Source organism: Rhineura floridana, chromosome 3 (genome assembly GCF_030035675.1).
Source record: "Rhineura floridana isolate rRhiFlo1 chromosome 3, rRhiFlo1.hap2, whole genome shotgun sequence".
Taxonomy (NCBI): domain Eukaryota; kingdom Metazoa; phylum Chordata; class Lepidosauria; order Squamata; family Rhineuridae; genus Rhineura; species Rhineura floridana.
In genome coordinates this window covers 214,575,148-214,590,782 of record NC_084482.1, presented here as the reverse complement: position 1 = coordinate 214,590,782, position 15,635 = coordinate 214,575,148, and the positions used below count along the sequence as shown (strand labels likewise).

The following is a 15,635-nucleotide window of genomic DNA, read 5'->3' as shown; positions in this document are numbered from 1 at the left end:
TGCTTTTTAACATGGCTGCTCCAAACGTCTTTAGACTTGACCACTGCAGAGAGAGGTTTGAGAAATAAATAAGAGTTAAGAAGATTCTCTCCTCTTTCCTACCTACTCTGTGGAATGCTAGAAACTCACTTTGACACCCAGCCCAATTCCAGGGAGTAATAATTGACAGAGAGAAAACACACATGGTTTGGTCTACCTTCCCAGGCAGTAGATTGGGAACAGCAACTGAAGCTACACTTCCCAGTATGTGAATTCTCTTTTACCATTATTGGGCAAGAAAAAAACCATTATGCAAATAACAAGGTGCCTCATCAGTGGGTTTAAGGGGGTTGAGCTGACCACATGGAATCACTCTTGTTGCTTCTGTGGATGTAAGGGTGTAAGGTCAGAGGTAAATCAAATGCAAACAGAAAAACAAAAACAAAAGACAGTGATTAGTTCCTAAATGCAATACCATACCAACCACAAGAAGATTCCTAGGAGTAAAGCAGAAAACTCCGCATCCCACAACCAGTCAGGGTTCCTAACCAAAACTAAAAAATCCTGGCAGCCAGTCAGCCAACCTCACAGAAATCCCCATGCAGAGCAACCTGACCCTGGGGCTGCAGTTAGTGCAGAATACTGAGGCACAATTGTTGACATGAGTGAGACCCTATCAGCACATAATACTTCTGCTCTGAAATCTGCACTGGTCGCTGATTTACTACAGGCTAAGTTCAAGGTGTGCTTTGCATGTGACATCTACTACATGGTACTTATTCTGCTCTTACAAGGAATCAAACCTTTAGTGTGGGAGCACCTACGCTTTGGAACTCCCTGCCTATTGACATTAGGCAGGCACTTAATTGTACACATTTTGGGACCTGCTAAAAACATTTTGTTTAGGGAAGCCTACCCAGGCATGTAGAAGCTATTATGTGTTTTATCTGTTTTTAACTTATTGTTGGTTTATTATTTTGAATGTTTTTAAATACCCTGCTTTGAAGGTTTTTTTAAACAATAAAATGGTATATAAATGTTGTAAATAAAATACATAAATACATTTTGGAGTCACTGTGGCACTGGGGTCTTTCTCCTCTTTCAGGCACAAAAGAATCTACCTTACACCACCTCAGGCCATTTGATACCATCTAGCTCAGTACAGATGACATGGACTAGCATCGGCTCTCCAGGATTCCAGGCGATAAGTTTCTTCCGGAGATTGAATCTTGGACCTTTGCATGCAAAGCATGTGTCCTACCACTGAGCTACAGCCCTGTTTAAAAAAGTATCTTTTAAAGTTGTTCCTTTCAATTCACTAATGAATACACAGCATACTAGGGCAGATCCACACCATGTATTTAAAGCACATTCAACATACATTTGAAGCACATGAACCCCAACACAGAATCCTGGGAACTGTAGTTTGTTAAGGGTGTTGTGGAAAAATCAGTCTGAGTCTAAAAGTTAAAAAGTCTTTATTAGCCAATGCATTGGAGATATTCCAATCAGGCCATCATAGGACTGAGGAATTCTCCGAGGAAAAGTCAGCACCCATGTTTATATACAGTTAAAAGCAAAGCATTGTTTTCATGGAAACTTACGAAGAGCGACTAAACATCACTCCTTATCTCTCTTCACTGCTTCTGGCAAGAAGGATTTAAGTGTCCTCAGGCCAGGTCAGTCACCAGAAAGCCATTGTAGGACGAAAGGTGCCCAGTATTGTGGAGATGTTAGATGAGAGCACTCAGGAGTAAAGATGGATGACCCTGAAGGCTGCAGTTCTAAACACGCTTACTAAGGGACTAAGCCCCATAGAACTCAATAGGGCTGACTTCTGAGTAGATATGGTTGTGCTGTTGTGAAGGCTTGACCTGGTGACGGGGAATTTAGGGATTCGCTGGACCGGGGGTCCTGAAGAACAGGCTTGCAGCAAAAACTAGGCCTTTATTAAAAGGAAATGCAAGCACGGTCAGACTCCCATGATGTTGGTGAACCTCTGCAACATGGTGCTGCATGCCTGGAGTTTTATACATTTCAGGACAAAGAAATTAGCATTAACGAATCACGAGTCTCCAACCAAGCATTAGCTAAGCATTAAAGCCAATTAAAACATTCACAGCAACTTTCATACCAGCGCAGTTCTCTATTACAGCCTTAATTCTTATCAAGCCCTTGAAAAGGGAATGTTCTGTTCCAGTCCTCTTCCTTCTTATCTTTTCCTTGAGCTAGTTACCATGGTTACCATGCATACCAGTTCGGAACAAGGCTGAAGATCACTTAGCTGGCCTGCTACTTCTCTGTTTTATTAAGACCCTATACTTTTCTAGGAAAATATATTCTCCTATATGTATATATATATATATAAAAATCCCCTCAGCTCCCCCCTCTAGCTTCAAACGATGTCACATTCTACTTTAATTTATCCTTGCCAATTCTCTCGATTACAACTTACGGCGACCCTATGAATCAGCTACCCCAAGAGCATCTGTTCAGGTCTTGTAAGTTCAGGTCAGTGGCTTCCTTTATGGAATCAATCCATCTCGTTTGGCCTTCCTCTTTTTCTACTCTTCCTCTTTTGTTTCTAAAAAAGGAAATTGTAAAAGCACAATGGCAAGCAATTCCAACAAGGAAAAAAGGGGGGAAACAGCAGAAGAAGCCAGTGTGGCTTCACAAAAAGCTTAGAGCTGACCTGAAAACAAAAAAGGGCACATACAGGAAGTGGAAAGAAGGCCAGGCCACAAAGGAAGAGTACAGGCAGGTGTCACGGAATTGCTGGGATGGTGTCAGGAAGGCTAAAGCTGAGAATGAGCTGAGGCTAGCGAGGGATGCTAAAAGCAACAAAAAAGCTTTCTTCAGGTATGTCCATAGTAAAAGATAAAGAAAAGAAATCGTGGCACTGCTACTAAATGAGGATGGCAAAATGATAACAGATGACAAAGAAAAGGCAGAAGTGCTCAATTCCTACTTTGGCTCAGTCTTCTCCCAAAGAAGGGCCTATGACCCTCCCGGGAAACATGAAGTAGAAAGGTCAGGATTGGAACTCTCAGAACCTCTGTCTATTATCTTTGAGAAATCATAGAGGACCGGTGAAGTGCCGGATGACTGGAGGAGAGCTAATGTTGTCCCTATCTTCAAAAAGGGCAAGAAGGAGGAATCGGGGAACTACAGACCAGTCAGCCTAACATCAATCCCTGGAAAAATTCTGGAGCAGATGATAAAGCAGTCAATCTGTAAGCACCTTGAAAGCGATGCAGTGATTACAAGGACCCAACATGGATTTATGAAGAACAAATCCTGTCAAACTAATCTTATTTCGTTTTTTGGTCAATTAACCTCCCTTGTAGACTGTGGGAATACTGTGGACATAATATATCTTGACTTCAGCAAAGCTTTTGACAAAGTGCCCCATGGTATTCTGATTAGCAAGCTAGCTAAATGTGGGCTAGATGGAACAACTATCAGGTGGATCTGCAGTTGGCTCCAGAATCGTACTCAAAGAGTGCTTATCAATGGTTCCTTCTCAAACTGGGCGGAAGTAACGAGTGGGGTACCACGGGGCTCGGTCCTGGGCCCAGTGCTCTTCAACATTTTTATTGACAACTTGGATGAGGTACACAGCATGCTTATCAAATTTGCAGATAATACAAAATTGGGGGGCATAGCTAATACCATGGAAGACAGAAACAAAATTCAAAGGGACCTTGATAAGCTGGAGCATTGGGCTGAAAACAACAGAATAAAATTCAAGAGGGATAAAAGAAAAGTTCTACACTTAGGAAAAAGAAACCTAAGTTATAAGATGGGGGATACTTGGCTCAGCAATACGACATGTGAGAAGGATCTTGGAATTGTCGTTGATCACAAGCTGAATATGAGCCAATAGTGTGATGTGGCTGCAAAAAAGGCAAATGCTTTATTAGGCTGCATTAACAGAAGTATAGTTTCCAAATCGCGTGAAGTATTAGTTCCCCTCTATTCAGCACTGGTTAGGCTTCATCGTGAATACTGCGTCCAGTTCTGGTCTCTGCACTTCAAGAAGGATGCAGATAACTGGCTCAGAGGAGGGCAATATGGATGATCAGAGGACTAGAAACTCTTCAAGTACATGAAAGGTTGTCACACAGAGGAGGGCTGGGATCTCTTCTCGATCGTCCCAGAGTGCAGGACACGGAATAATGGGCTCAAGTTGCAGGAAGCCAGATTTTGACTGGACATCAGGAAAAACTTCCTAACTGTTAGAGCCATACGACAATGGAACCAATTCCCTAGAGAGGTAGTGGGCTCTCCGACACTGGAGGCATTCAAGAGGAAGCTGGACAGCCATCTGCTGGGAATGCTTTGATATGGATTCCTGCATTGAGCAGGGGGTTGGACTTGATGGCCTTAAAGGCCCTTTCAAACTCTACTATTCTATGATTCCACATTAAAGGAATGTGTATGGCTTTCCCCGTGTGGATGGTTTGATGTGCCTGATGATTACCATTCTGGCGATTTCCACACTCCAAATATGAATAAGGTTTGTGCCCTTTAGTTCTTTGATGCACAGTAAGGATGTTACTCCGCCTGGCTCTTTCCACACTCCAAACATTTATAAGGTTTGTCCCCTGCATGAATTCTTTGATGAACAGTAAGGCTGCCAACTTGACTAAAGCTTTTTCCACACTCAAAACATTTATGTTTCTCCCCTGAATGGATTCTTTGGTGCATTGTAAAGGCGCTACTGTTACTGAAGTCTTTTCCACACTCCAAGCATTTATAAGGTTAGTCTCCTGAATGGGTTCTTTGATGCATAGTAAGCTTGCCACTCTGACTGAAGCTCTTTCCGCACTCCAAGCATTTATAAGGTTTGTCACCTGTATGAGTTCTTTGATGCATAGTAAGGATGCTACTCCGACTGAAGCTCTTCCCACATTCCAAACATTTATAAGGTTTGTCCCCTGTATGAGTTCTTTGATGCACAGTAAGGGAGCTACTGTGACTGAAGCTCTTCCCACACTCCAAACATTTATAAGGTTTGTCCCCTGTATGGATTCTTTGATGCATAGTAAGGGAGCTAGTGCAATTGGAGCTCTTTCCACACTCGTAGCATTTATAAGGTTTGTCTCCTGTGTTAGTTCTTTGATGCAAAGCAAGGTGGCCACTCCGACTGAAGCTCCTTCCACACTCCAAGCATTGATGAGGTTTGTCCCCTGTATGAATTCTTTGGTGCGAAGTAAGGTGGCCACTCCGACTGAAGCTCTTTCCACACTCCAAGCATTGATGAGGTTTCTCCCCTGTATGAATTCTTTGGTGCGAAGTAAGGTGGCCACTCTCACGGAAGCTCTTTCCACACTCCAAGCATTGATAAGGTTTGTCCCCTGTATGAATTCTTTGATGTTTGGTAACATTGCCACTCCGACTGAAGCTCTTCCCACACTCCAAACATTTATAAGGTTTGTCCCCTGTATGAGTTCTTTGATGCACAGTAAGGCTGTCAACTCGACTAAAGCTTTTGTCACACTCCAAACATTTATGTTTCTCCCCTGAATGGGTTCTTTGGTGCATTGTAAAGGCGCTACTGTTACTGAAGTCCTTTCCACACTCCAAGCATTTATAAGGTTTGTCTCCTGAATGGGTTCTTTGATGCACAGTAAGGTTTCTGCTCTGACTGAAGCTCTTTCCACACTCCAAGCATTTATAAGGTTTGTCCCCTGTATGAGTTCTTTGATGCACAGTAAGGGAGCTACTGTGACTGAAGCTCTTCCCACACTCCAAACATTTATAAGGTTTGTCCCCTGTATGGATTCTTTGATGCATAGTAAGCTTGCTACTCTGACTGAAGCTCTTTCCACATTCCAAGCATTTATAAGGTTTGTCCCCTGTATGAGTTCTTTGATGCACAGTAAGGGAGCTACTGTGACTGAAGCTCTTCCCACACTCCAAACATTTATAAGGTTTGTCCCCTGTATGGATTCTTTGATGTTTGGTAACGTCGCTACTCTGACTGAAGCTCTTTCCACACTCGTAGCATTTATAAGGTTTGTCCCCTGTATGAGTTCTTTGATGCATAGTAAGGGAGCTACTGCAATTGAAGCTCTTTCCACACTCCAAGCATTTATAAGGTTTGTCCCCTGTGTGAGTTCTTTCATGTATACTAAAGGTAGCACTCTGACTGAAGCTCTTTCCACACTCCAAGCATTTATAAGGTTTGTCCCCTGAATGGGTTCTTTGATGCACAGTAAGGTTGCCGCTCTGACTGAAGCTCTTTCCACACTCCAAGCATTTATATGGTTTGTGTCCTGCATGTACTCTTTTATGTACAGAAAGATTTGACCTGTGACAAAATCTCTTTCCACACTCCAAGCATTCATACTTTTTCTCCTCTCTTTGATGTTCCCCACCGTCAGAGTGCGTATATGGCTTCTTGCCTGTGTGAGTCTTCTGATGTCTTGTCAGATTATATCTTTGGGTGAAACATTTCCCATAGTCAGGCCATATATATGCTTTTCCCCCTGTATGACTTCTCTGATGTCTAGCCAGTTGATAATCCTGCCTGAAGTTTTCACCACACTCCAAGCATTCATACAACTTCTCTGCAGTGTATATCGTCTCATGCCTAACAATCACTGACTGATCAGAACAGCTGTTGCCACCTTCAGTGAATTTATATGTGTTTTTTCCTATATGCTGTTTTTGAAGGGAACTGAGCCTTCCACTCTGACTAATACTGATACTTTCCCCACAGCTTAAGGATGAATTCAGTTTCTCTCTAGCGTGAACTGTCTGGTGTCTAGCAAGGCTCGATTTATCAAGGAATCCCTTCCCACATTCCAAAAAATTGTATGCCTTCTCCGTCATATGCCCTCGCTGTTTGAGGACTTGTTGGCAGCTTAAGATTTTACTGCACTCAGGAAGCATTCTCATTTCCTTTGGGCAATGAGTTTCCTGTTGAATTTTATATTCACCACCCTGAGAAGTTCTGGATTCATCTCCCGGCTTCTGCATTTTGCTCTCCTCTTCCCTCTCTGCTCCATCTTGACTCCCCACTTCTTGTTCCTTCTTCTGCTCTTCAGGTCTTTCTGGTGACATTTCTGAGGGTTCCCCCTCAGCCATGATACCCCGGACACCTCCTGATGGCATAAAAGGAAAAGCAGGTATAATGCTGTGGAGAAACGCTATGCATGTATCTGTCTATGATTTGTACTTTGAAGAAATATTTCTGGGACTTCTGTTGATGTCAGAGTGTAATTGTTAAAATTCAAGGCCTTGTACTTTTACTGTGTTACAGACCTATTTAACAGTAGCTGCTTAGTGACACGTTTTGGAAAGGCAGCTGAGGAGGGCAGTGTGAGGCAGAGACCAGAGAAAGCTGAGGTGGAAATAGAAAACGGAGGACTGACTATTTTTTTATTATTATTATTATTATTACCTGCCCTTCACCAAAAGGTCCCAAGGCAGGTTACAACAATTTTAAAATATAACATTATATGTCGACCCAGTGTGCAGCAGCTGAGAAAAAGGCAAAGTCCATGCTAGGGATAATTAGGAAAGGTATTGAAAATAAAACAGCCGATATCATCATGCCGTTGTATAAATCTATGGTGCGGCCGCATTTGGAATACTGTGTACAGTTCTGGTCGCCTCATCTCAAAAAGGATATTCTAGAGTTGGAAAAGGTTCAGAAGAGGGCAACCAGAATGATCAAGGGGATGGAGCGACTCCCTTACGAGGAAAGGTTGCAGCATTTGGGGCTTTTTAGTTTAGAGAAAAGGCGGGTCAGAGGAGACATGATAGAAGTGTATAAAATTATGCATGGCCTTGAGAAAGTGGATAGAGAAAAGTTCTTCTCCCTCTCTCATAATACTAGAACTCGTGGACATTCAAAGAAGCTGAATGTTGGAAGATTCAGGACAGACTACAGGAAGTACTTCTTTACTCAGCGCACAGTTAAACTATGGAATTTGCTCCCACAAGATGCAGTAATGGCCACCAGCTTGGATGGCTTTAAAAGAAGATTAGACAAGTTCATGGAGGACAGGGCTATCAACGGCTACTAGCCATGATGGCTGTGCTCTGCCACCCTAGTCAGAGGCAGCATGCTTCTGAAAACCAGTTGCCGGAAGCCTCAGGAGGGGAGAGTGTTCTTGCACTCGCGTCCTGCTTGCGGGCTTCCCCCAGGCACCTGGTTGGCCACTGTGAGAACAGGATGCTGGACTAGATGGGCCACTGGCCTGATCCAGCAGGCTCTTCTTATGTTATGTTCTTATTAAAAACAAATTAACAACCACCTGTAATGTAGATGTAAAAAGTACTTAGTATTGTAGTTATTGCTTATGCACAAATTGCAAAATATTCTTTCAAGTATTTCTGGTACTTCCCAAGACCCAAGAATCCTTGCGTGGGGTCTCTATCCATAATCTACCTACTCTAGATGACTGCCGTTGGAAACTTGCGAGCTCAGGTGAACTAACGTTCAACATATAAAAACTCTGAGTAGATATAGGGAGAAAGCAAGAACCATTCAGCCTGTGCATTCAGAAGAAAGGGGGCTGGCCTTGCCAGTATCAAACCTAAAATCACAAAATAAGGCGGGTCCTAAAAATACATGTTTGAAGCATCAAGGGGCAGGGTAAAGAGGTGCGTCTTCAACATTCACCTAAAACTTTACAGCGAAGCTGCTGGACACACCTCAGTGGGAGGGAGTTCCACCACTTAGGGGCTGCCAGAGAACGCCCTCCCAAAGGGCACCACCCCAACCTTCTGAGGGTGGTGGAACTACCAATAGGGCGCCCTCTGTTGATCTCTGCAGGGTCTGTAGGGAAGATATTTGAGACTGAAGTCATTTAGGGCTTTACACTGGCATTAGCACCTTGAACTGAGCCTGGAAACAAACTGGCAACAAATGCAGCTTTTTTATAACAGGGGTTACATGAGATCTAGAAGGAACCCCAGCCAATAATCTGGCTGCTGTATTTTGGACGAACTGAAGTTTCTGAGCCATCTTCAAGGGCAGTCTCACATAAAGTGGGTTGCAATAATTCAACCAGATGTTGCCAGAGAATGGAGCACCGTTGCCAAGTCATCTCTGACCAAAAGGGATAGAGGGGGTGCGACCCTGTCCAGAACAGGCTGTCTCCCCTTCTCCCGGACATCGGAACCCAAGATACATCTGTCTTTTCAGGAATTAGCCTCAATATATTGGCCCCCATCCAGCCATTCACCGCCTCCAAGCACTGGTCCAACACCTCAACTGCCTCTCCCGATTCAGATGGAACACAGAAACAGAGTTGGGCGTCATCTGCATATTGACAAACACCTCCCTCCAAATCTCCTGATGACAACTCCCAGCAGCTTCATACAGACGTTCATTGGGGGACCAGAAGGAGCCATGAAGAACATCACAAGACAGCTCCCATGGTGCTGAACAACAGCCTCCCACAACTACTTTTTGGAAGTGGCCCTGGAGGTATGAGCAGAACCAATGAAGCACAGTGTCCCCAATTGCCACCTCCCTGAGGCCCTCCAAAAGAATACCATGGTCAACATTATCAAAGGTCACCGCACTAGGGAGATGAAGTTCAGAAGAAGGGAGCCAGTGGTTGTGCCAGGCTGAAGTGGCCCTGGAGGTAAAAGAGTACCATGATCAACATTATCAAAGGTCAGTGAGAGCAGGATCGCACTCCCCTTGTCTTTCTCCCAACAGATGTCATCAACCAGGGCAACCAAGGCAGTTTCAGTGCCACAGCTAGGCCTGAAACCAGACTGGGACGGATCCAAATAGTAACTAATACATTAACCGCACTAGGGAGATGAAGTTCAGAAGAAGGGAGCCAGTGGTTGTGCCAGGCTGACATTCTACCCTGACCTTGAAGGTATAAACTTACATAGGTTAAAGTATATGAAAGGACTGAGTTAGAACTCCGTCTTGATACAGAGCCAAAGGTACGACGTACATTGAAATGCACTTTGCCCATCAAATGACATAGATGGAGTACAAACTGAGCGTGAAAAGGGAATGGGAGGAGAAATTACAGAAGATGGGCAAATGTGGGAGGGGGAAAGTATAAAAGAATAAGCCTTCTCCACTAAGAGCCTCTGAATCTGCAAATTCTGCCTAAAATGAGGAGTATGAGTCACAAAATCTACAGACAAATATCTGGACTTACCTGGAGGAAACATGAGCTATGGAACTCCTTGCCACAAGGCAAATGATGTTGCTAAGTAGATACCAAAGATGGGCTAGGTATTAGTAGAAAATGTCAGTAATTACCAGCTGATTATGTCATATTTTGCTTCCTCTTGCCACCATTTTATGACTGGCTCTGCCCTGCACCACCATCTTGAGACTGGTGGGCCTGGTAATTTTCAGATCTGTCAAGCGAGAACTAAGTGTGAAAGTTTGAGAATGCCTGTGCTAGGTAACAAGACCATCAAATTCAACAATTTAGTTTTCTGCCAATTTAGACATAATTCCCAGAGACAGAAGGGTCCCATCGCCCATCTGAGCATCTACCTGCTCATCTCTCCTCTTCTGCTAAGCCACGGACAAAGAGGTCTTCACCGCCATCTCCTTCCAGCAAGGACATGTGCTTATGTTTCAAACTCAGATGTCGTTTCAGCAACAAAAACATGTAAACACAAATGAATCTGCCCTAAAGAGAGCCAGTCAATTGGCCTATCCAGATGCAGGCGGCTTGGAGGGGGAGAGCTACGCACCTGGCCTCTCAGCTGTGGTGTCGCTGTCACCTACCTTGAGGGGGAGGATCAAGGCAATGGAGGGTTTGAGACTGTGAGGGCAAATTTCCAGAGCTATTCAAGTGCTCCGCACAGCCCCAACCTACACCTCCCCGCTTGCAGCTCCAGGGTCACTCCACCTTAGTACTGTGTACTCTGAATGACATGGCAAGTCCCACCCACCCACTACCAATAAGACACTTGACTTCAGATAAATAAGTCATAGCACATGTGCCCATTTGCTATGATGCCTGTATTGCCTCCAGTCTCCAAGGCAGTATGGAAGTCCCAAGCGGGGGGAGTGCGGTTGCAGTCATGTCTTGCTTGTGGCTTCCCAAAGGCATCTGGATGGCCACCATGAGAACAGAATCCTAGATTAGATGGGGCCTCTGGCCTGATCCAGCAGAGCTCTTCTTTTAAAGCCCAGGCTAAGTCCATCAATACCCTAGAAGTGATCTAATTGGGATCCTTACCCAGGGAGGTTATCATCTCATGAACGTCCGCCATGACCTCCATGTAAAGGGCTCTCTGGCCTGGATCCAACAGGGCCCATTCATCCTCTGGGAAATGCAAGGCCACCTCCTCAAAGGTCACCAGACCCTGGAATATGAAAACAAAACACATTCCTCATAAACACTCCAAGGAAAAGTGTGGAAATTATCTCCTCTCCACTCAGAACCTGAAGAGAGATGTGGCAATTGGGGATTGTTCCTTCAGTGTTCACAAATCACTGGATCGAGATGGCATTTAGCTAAGGGTAAGGTTCTTACAGGACTCGAATGTAAAATTGCTGATCTTCTCACAAAAATATTTAACTTGTCCCTCAGATTGCCTTCCATATCTGAGGAGTGTTAAGTGGCCAATGTAATCAGATTTTTTTTAAGGGATCCATGAAATTAAGAGGCAGGTTAGCTGAATACTCTTCTGGGAAAACTACTCGAAACCATTATTAAAGAGAAAATTACCAAATGTATCTAAGAAGAAGTCTTTGTGAAGCAGAACCACATATGGCTTTTGCCCTTAGAATGCCACGGACAGTTCTGGTTGCCTCTCCTCAAAAAGGGTATTGTAAAGGTGTAAAAAGGTTTAGAAATGGGCAACCAAAATGATCAAGGAGTCAGAAGAACATCTGGAGCTTTTCAGTTTATAAAAAAATATGAGTAAGAAAAGACATGATAGAGATGTATATAATTATGCAAGGTATGGAGAAACAGGAAAGTTTTTCTCTCTCTCTGATATGATGATTGAGGGCCATCCAGTAAAGCTAGATGTTGGCAGCTTCTGGAAAAATAAAAGCAAGCGCTTCTTCACACAGCACAGAGTTAAACTCTGGGATTCACCATCACAACATGCAGTCATGGCCATCAACCAATCAAATGAAGATTAGACAAAATCATGGAGGAAAATGCCATCTACGACTCCTAGCCTTGAGGCCTACGTATGACATCTACTGTCGGAGGCAGTATACTACTGAACAGCAGTTCCTGGGAATCCCTGGAAGAGGGCTGTTGCGCTCAGGTTCCCCCTGTGGGCTTCCCAGAGGCATCTGCTTCGGCACTGGACCAGACGGTCTTGGGTCCTCAGTGGAGGCAACAGACTCCCTTAGAGGAAGCCCAGAAGTAAAAGAGGTAAGAGACAGGCCCCCCTGCAACTAGTCCCTCTGTGCTGAGGATGGACCCACTCCGGCTGTTCCCCAATGCGTCTCCCCAACGAGCTTTCTCCTACCTGAGCTGGCCACATAGTGGCTGTTTCCCCTCTAGAGAAAGGGGGAAGGACCTAGAATGTCACTCCGATGCCATTTCACAGCCTACGAAGGGAAAAAAAAGTGGCCCAGTTATTACTGAATTAGTACACAGCCCTATTTCGTCCATCCGCTCATGTCAACATTTAAAAAGAGGTTCTTGAATTGCCACAACAGGCAGGGGGTGGTGACCAAACAGAAATCAACAGCACATTGCATTTGAATTAATCCGGGGAAAGGGGGAAATATGGAATAATATAATTAAATAATGATTATATAGAACAACGAAACAGAATAACATACGCATCTTAAACTTTTACGCCTAACTCTACTCAGAAGAAGAACATGGTAGGGGAAAACTAACTGGAACTTAACTGATGCTGAATCCTACACTGGACCATCTAAACTCCACCCGCCCTCTAGTTAAAGCTTTTTGCTGCTGTATCATCTCTGCTGACCTAACTACGTGAACCACTGAAGGGAAGAACATCCCTCCTGAACCTCCTTTTCCCTTCCGTATTCAGCAAACCTCTTTCCTCTCCTCTCTTGAGCTTTACTTGGTAGCCTGTTTCTCCCCACCCCCGCATCCCTAAAATCCTCAGCCACTTCTGGCCTTTCCACCTCACCTCTCAACTATATATTTAAAATCATTATTCTTTTAAAATGATTTTTAGAAAAGGATGCCCCTTCCACTCTGACCGCCACTTCTCCTTCCTTGACAATAGATGAGACTCCCACACCCTTCCTCGTCCCCCCTCTCAGCCCGAGATTGTTCTCTCCCCCCCCCAAATCCAGATGGTGTTGACACCTATGCTCATTCGCCAGCTGAGAGCAGAAAAGACCCAGGTCTTCATCAGGAATCTTTTTCTATGGTTGCTTTCAGGGTAGTCCGTAACCAGCACCTCAAAAGCAGAAAATGCCCAATATTTGGAAAAGTTTCAACTCAGTGAGGGAGGGGAGAGGTCTTTTTATGGGCTTGAAAGGCAAGGGGCTGTTTTAATGGGAGGAGATCTGGGCAAGGGGGGAGTGGCTGCCAATTCCTGGTTCTATTCTTATGGGCAGATACATGCATATATACATATAGACACATGTATACACATATATACAAAGAAAGAGAGAGATTGACACTACAGTGGTTTTCCCTGGTTACCAGAAGAAATCCCTCAATGCTTGGAATAAAGCCAAATGCAGTATTGAGGCATGTGCCAAGTTCCAGTTGAACCAGGCTAAGCTACTCAATGATTAAGAACACTGCAGGTGTTTAAACCCCCCAAACCTTTTAACATATCCCTGGCATGTGTGTGAAAGCATCAGTCTGGACCACTTTTTTCCCCAACCCTGCTACTGCGCTTTTATCATGCACCTCGCACAAATATGGAGGAGTAACTCTTGCCATCTTTTTATTCTGGCCCTGCTGCTGTGCTTGTAACATCCAGCTGTAGCGGCTGGGCTAGAACCTGGGAGACCATGAAGCTCACGGGCCAGTCACTGCCTCTCATCCTAACCTACCTCACAGGGTTGTTGTGGGGTTTAAATGAGGAGGAGAACTCATGTACGCCACCGTGAACTCCATGGAGAAAAAGGTGGGATAAATATGCAATAAACAAACAAAGGATGTGGGAAGTTGTTTGCATCAGTTGCGGGAAAAGCTGCACTTTCTAAATATTCTTGTCTGCCCTGCTACTTTAAAGGGCCAGCTTGCTTTGCTCAAATAAGCGGCAACCTTGATTCTGGGAGAGAGGAAAACTGAGGAGGGCTGGCAGGAATGCATTTCACAATCTCATGATTAAAAGATCAAGGCTGAATTAAAGAAGGAAACAGGGAACGTGAAGAATCTGCCTTACACCGAGACAAACGGATCTGTCTAGCTCGGGATTGTTGCCTTTGGGATTTCTGAGGAATACTCTAAATAGATGGGACCCAGCAGGAGGGCAGAGCTGAGATCCGCGGGGCAGGATTGCATCCTCAAACCCTGGGGGTCCCTTGATGGAGGAGGGCTCCTAAAAAGGGTCCCCGCTTTCTTCCAAATTCCTCTCCTCCCCACCCACCGCCCCAAATGGTGCACCTGGATCTCGGGGCTCCCTCCGTGCAGCTTCTCCCACACCTCCGCAAGCAGAAAGAGACTGACTGCTCCCTCCCTGCATTTCTTTCGGGTAGGCGGGACGGGAAAGGGGAGTCCCTCAATGGCAACCTCCCTTCTGCTCTAGGAATTGCTGCTCTTTGGTTCTTGCTGTTATTAACCATTAAAGAGCACACTGGCGAAGCCCCCTTGGTTGTTTCTCACAGAGGGCCAAGGGGGAAAGGGGGTCAGCAACTTTCTGGATGGTGCCACTCCTCCATGTTAAAAATATAAAATAAAAATCTTGTGCATATTTCTAATAAAAAGGCTGTCTGGGAAAAGTTTACATGAAAGAGAAGAACATGACTGTACAAAGAGGTCACTGGCAATCATTTTGCTTGATGCAACCTTTGATAAGGTTCTCTGGAAGTTCCTTTTCCAAGTCTTGTTTAAAACGAACCTTGGTGAGAATTTTATAAGCAGAGGGTTCAAGAGGGTGCATTCGGGTAAACGGAACAGATTCTCAGATGTTTGAAATCAGGAGGTACAAAACAGGGCTGCCTGCTATCACCTTTACTCTTTGCTTTGGCAATGGAGCCATTAGCCCAGATTTTGCGGGCCGATACTGTTATTAAGGGATTATGCTTAAAGGGTAAATCACATCTGTTAAATCTCTTTGCAGATGATGTTCCTGTTCTGGTAACAACCCTGTGCAGGCTATTCCTAGGCTAATTGAAATTATAAAGGAATATGGATTTCTGGCTGGCTTACAAATTAATTTTTATAACTTGGCTCCAAAATTACAAGTGATTCTACAAACTCATTTAAAACTTTGTGTTTCTGCACTCAAATATCTTGGGGGTTTTATTCCAAAAAAATAAGCAAAATGGAATCGCTCAGCTGTACTCCTTTGATAAAGAAGGTAAGAAAATTGTTGCTGGATTGGAAACACTTGCCTCTTTCATGGATGGGCCGAGTTGCAGCAATGAAAATGATGGTTCTTCCAAAGTTATTGTTTCTCTTTAGGACACCCAATTGTTGTCACCACCCAGAAATTAAGAAGTTGGCAAAACTTTTTAATGAGGTTCATTCATCAAGGGAACAGCCCTAGATTTCGTTAATATAAGAGGGCAGCACAGG

The 15,635-nt window shown here is 44.3% G+C and overlaps 1 protein-coding gene and 1 pseudogene across 2 annotated transcripts in view; both read right to left on the bottom strand.

Annotated features, from left to right (window-relative positions):
• The window catches only part of LOC133381551 (zinc finger protein 501-like), a 110,118-nt gene that overhangs the window by 53,620 nt on the left and 40,863 nt on the right, over positions 1-15,635 (bottom strand). The window lies entirely within an intron of this gene.
• LOC133381533 (zinc finger protein 420-like) lies at positions 1,434-14,593 on the bottom strand (annotated as a pseudogene).